This window comes from Octopus bimaculoides, chromosome 25 (assembly GCF_001194135.2).
Source record: "Octopus bimaculoides isolate UCB-OBI-ISO-001 chromosome 25, ASM119413v2, whole genome shotgun sequence".
Lineage (NCBI taxonomy): Eukaryota > Metazoa > Mollusca > Cephalopoda > Octopoda > Octopodidae > Octopus > Octopus bimaculoides.
In genome coordinates this window covers 27,289,907-27,294,935 of record NC_069005.1, presented here as the reverse complement: position 1 = coordinate 27,294,935, position 5,029 = coordinate 27,289,907, and positions in this window count along the sequence as shown.

Here is a 5,029-nt window from a genome sequence, read left to right as displayed (position 1 = left end):
TTGGACGATTTGACTGAGGACTGGTGAAACTGGATGGCAACACCAGGCTCCAATCTGATTTGGTAGAGTTTCTACAGCTGGATGCCCTTCCTAACGCCAACCACTCCGAGAGTGTAGTGGGTGCTTTTACGTGTCACCCGCACACACACACACACATAGTACAGCCCATATCTCACTCCTGTATCCAGCATGGTTAAGGTTGGTGGTGGTAGTGGTGGGGGGGTAGCAAGAAACCATCAGATGACTACTGTATAGACTATAAACTACATAACAGTCTTAATGAAATACAGATAATATACTTGATATTTTCTGCTTTATTAAAACACGTGTTTTGACTTTTCAACTGATAGGATTACGCAGTTGTTTGTTGAAAATTATACAGTCTTATCAAAATATCTCTTGAGTGTTTAGCAGAAAATACCATCACCAACTTTGCCTTTTGTCCTTTTGAGTTTAATAGATTAAGTAGCAGTCAAGCATTGGTGTCGATGTAATTAACTAAACCCTCCCACCAAATTTCAGGCTTTGTGCTTATAGTAATAAGCACAAGGCTTGTTTTCCTGTCTGTATCACTAAACTTATGTATGTACCTAGGTAGGTTGATAGGTAAAGAGGAGAGGAGGAGGCTCTCATTGTGTGTGCGTTTAAAATAAAAACATGCAGAAACATGTTGAAAACATCTTTAATTTTATTTATTTTTATCTTTTATCTTTTACTTGTTTCAGTCATTATGATCAAAAGAATCCCGTTATTATTTCTAACAGATAGAGCCACCACATAGAAGCAACCCCTTTCCTCTATCGGCTTTTAACACACACACACACACACACACTGTTTCGGCGAACGTGGAACCCGCCGCATACGTGGTTGCTCAACTTGCTAAAAATAGCAGCCATATTCCCCCTGCTGTCTAAGAAACGATACCAAAGACAGATCGGACAACGTAGTCCCAGATACCTTTAGCAAGACATTGTGGTCATAACTGGAATATTTTTGACCATAGGTCTGCTCTATCAGTTCTGACCTGGGTCTGCACAATACTCGTTTTTTCTTGAATTTCGACAAAATTTTTATTGTGAACAAGCAGTAGAAGTAAGTTAGTTACTGCTACCATTACTACTATTACTACTACTATTACTACTTGAGCTAACAAGGCTAGCCCCTATATGGTTGCTCCATCGGGTAGGTATACCCTATTGCATTATAAAAATAAAGGGCACTTAGAATGGTGCGGTCGTGGGGTCCTTGCACGCAGAAAAAGAAGAGATGGTTCCTTTGATGATGTCTGTTTAACCATGGTTGACCTGGGGTTAAACGACAACAGCTATTACTACTACTACTGTGATTTTTCGATCTACCCCGGATAGCATTACAAAATCTTCAAATACCTACTCTCTTAATTAAAGGAAAGTTACATTAAATAATGTAATCCTAGATGCACTATCTCTGAATAAAACAATATGATCGCGACTGGAATACCTTCGATCACAAGTCTATTGGACCATGGCAGACTTGAAAAAAAGATACATTAATGTAATCTAGAAACGTTGTCGGAATAAAATATGTATGACCACAGGTGTTAAAATCCTTGATCTGGAATCAAACAAACAAATAGGAATACATTTGATTCATTGTAGTCCTGGATATACTGTTTAAATAAAAGATATAAGGTCGTCATTAGAATGTGTCTGATCATGTCTGCTACAATAACTTGGTTACTAACCTAATCCCTTACGACGCAACGAAAACCCCGAATTAAAAGCTGTTTTCTATTTTAGTAACAGGTCGAAACGAATTCTTAGATTCTGCTTATATTCTATTTCATGCTGAATTTGTGTAATACATATAATCTGTATCGAGTAACACCCACTTAGTCATATCATCTGTACTTGTGTTGCTGGTACTATGTTGATTTCGTTTTAACTTTTTCTTTCGTTCCTAAGGGCTGCTGATTAGTAGAGTTGTTACTGCGCTCTCAGAGGTTAACAATAACTTTTTTTTGACTAAGCAATATATCCTTTGTACCACATGTGATATATAGGACATATTTCCCTGGGGTCCCCACATCAAACACATTTTTTTTTTCGACTACTGGAGTAACTCAAGACTTATGAACGTTCAGCTTTATTACTCAGAAAGTTTGAAATAGGCGTTAACTATAAGTTTGAAAATCAAGCATGAACGTTCAGGACAAACTTATGAAAATGCTTTGGAGAAGCATAAGGTTAGATTCATCGATAAATAAAGTATTAGAAGGTAGAATTGCTGGAACACACTGGACTGTTATGTACTGTTTGTTCTGTGATATATACCTTTTGAATTTAATTGCCACTCCTGTCGCAAGTGAAGAAAAGAAACAGCGGTACTTCTGTCAGTGGCTATATGCAGTGTAAAAATTATAAATTGAAGTTATTTCAAAATTTATATTTTTAGTAGGAGAATGTGTGCGCAGTTCTCTTCGTAATTTGGAGATGGAGAACAGTGGGTCAGAGTATTTCCATTAATTGGTTTAAAAATGAGCAGAGGTGTGAATGTGAATGAATCAACAGCCGATTTTTCTCCAGAGCGCAGGGATAATGTTTGAGATAAATGGGGATAGGCTGGGGTTATAAGTAATCGAATCGACGTAGCGTATTGATGGTATTTGATCAATATGCAAGGATTGGAAAGCGAAGCCGGCGAGTTTGTGATCAAAACAAAAGTCAGTTTAACGACGTTCAAATATTTGGTTTCATTTGTTCACCATCCCAATGACTTCCTGTTTCCATCTATATTCGTTTGCTTTCCCACATGTATCACCCCCGTATTTTAGGAAGAGAAGAACATTTTGATGCACATGCCCCCTCCTAATATTGATTTCAAGTTTTGGTACAAGGCCAGCAATGTTGGGGAAGGGGTCAGTCAACTACGTCGACCTCAGTGTTCAACTGGTACTTATTTTATCGACCCCCAGCATAATTTGAATTCAGAACGTAAAAACGGACGAAATGTCGCTAAGCATTTTGCCCGACGTGTTAAGGATTGTGTCAGCTGACCGCCTTTATACCCCTAATATTGACTACAAATTTTAGCACAAGGCCAGGAATTTTAGGGGAGTGAATAATAAATACCCCACCCAGTATTAACAACCCATATGGAATGTTGGCACTACTGTACAGCATAGGGACCATCCACGTCTACGTAGACATGCTAAAAATAGCAGCCAAATGTCATTCGACTTATGTTTAACCGTCTTTAAAAGCCAGACAAATTGGATGACGTGGCCATACCTATGCACGGTACTACTAAAGCAGCGCGGACCCGAAAGCGCAGTCGCGCGTCCGCGCTAGCTAGTCGTGAGTGGTCGATCCTAACCCTAACCCTATTCCTAACCCTAAACACGTATTCATTTGCACACGCGGGTTAGGGATAGGGTTAGGGTTAGGGACAGGGTTAGGGTTAGGATCGACCACTCAAGACTAGCTAGCGCGTTCGGGTCCGCGCTGCTTTAGTAGTACCCCTATGCACTGACAATGTGTTTCGAACTGTCATTGCTGGAGCAGTTTTGACCAGGTTCTTTTTCCCCTTGGGGTTGACTTAGGGCTAAGGGACAACAGTAGACCCCGTTTCATAATTAATTTACCTTTCATTATTGAATGATTACATTCTTTTATTGATTCCTTATTAAACGATAATATTAAAAAAATAAACTTAATCAGTATTTAATAATAAAACTGAAAAAAAAAATTACGGAGAATGAAACCAATCATTTAAGGACGGTGGGTTAGCAGATTCGTTAGTATCCATCAAAATACCTGGACGTATTTCCTTACGGCCCCTCTAACGTTCTGGGTTCAAATCCAGTCGTGGACTGCTTCAGGGATCGATAAATTAAGATTTTAGCCAAATCTGATTTAATATTACTACCGGCAGTATTTGTTCCAACTCTCATAGTTTAAAATCCCGAAAAGGCCAATTTCGCTTTCATTCTGCACATAATCCCTTAATTTACGTATTCACTTTTTTTCCTCATTTTATTATTTCATAATTACAATAGTATCATCCATATAAAGAAATAGTTAGAAATTAACATAACGGCGGGAAATAGCAAACACCATCACAAAACTGTCGGTAAATTTACTACGCAGTTATTTCATATCACAATTTGAAAAACATATCAACATGGTTACACACTTACGAGTTCCATCAATTCACTTTTTATTATTAAATACTTTCGTCTTTCTTTAAATCTTAATTAGACCTCAGTTTTTGACTTTTCAACTCGGAAGTGACTCCGAAGTTAACTTATTATAGTTGATTTCTTCCCTTCTTGGAATGGTCCACCTGAAGAGGTCAAGGAGTATTCATATCGTGGTCCAACCAATACTTTCCCCCAAAACTTTGTGAACACAAGGAAATTATTTCTATAAGCAGTCTAGATGTGAATGGAATTATGAAAAGAAAATAACGCTTAAATTATTGTCGCTGTGTACCTAATAAACACGTTTTTTTTTTCCTTTAATAATTTAAACTTTAGTATTAAATTTATCTTCAACGCTAATAATAAAAGGATCAAACAAAATTGAGGTGTAATTATGTTTTAAAGAATAACACAGGCCTTCGATCGTAACAGAGAAATAAATAGTAACGCACATGCAAAGAATATTCGAAATGTATTCAAAGATATGAAACAGCTGCTGGCAACTTCCTGTTTGTACGGCCTACCCATTTCCCGCCATTATTTCTTTTACCGTAGTGCTGTGTAGTTACGAAATAATTATTTCTGTTATAGGTATAAGGCCTGAAATTTTGAGGAAGAGGCTAGTCGATTACATCGATCCCAGGGCTCAGCTGGTACTTATTTTATCGACCCCGAAAGGGTGAAAGGCAAAGTTGCCCTTGGTGGCATTTGAATTACAGAAGGTAAACCCGGAAAAAAATGCCGCTAAGTATTTTTTCCAACGTGCTTACGATTCTACTACTAGTCCGCCACTTTATGTGGCTGGTGTGGGCCAATAGCACGGATTTATATAAAGGAGTGTTGTACAGA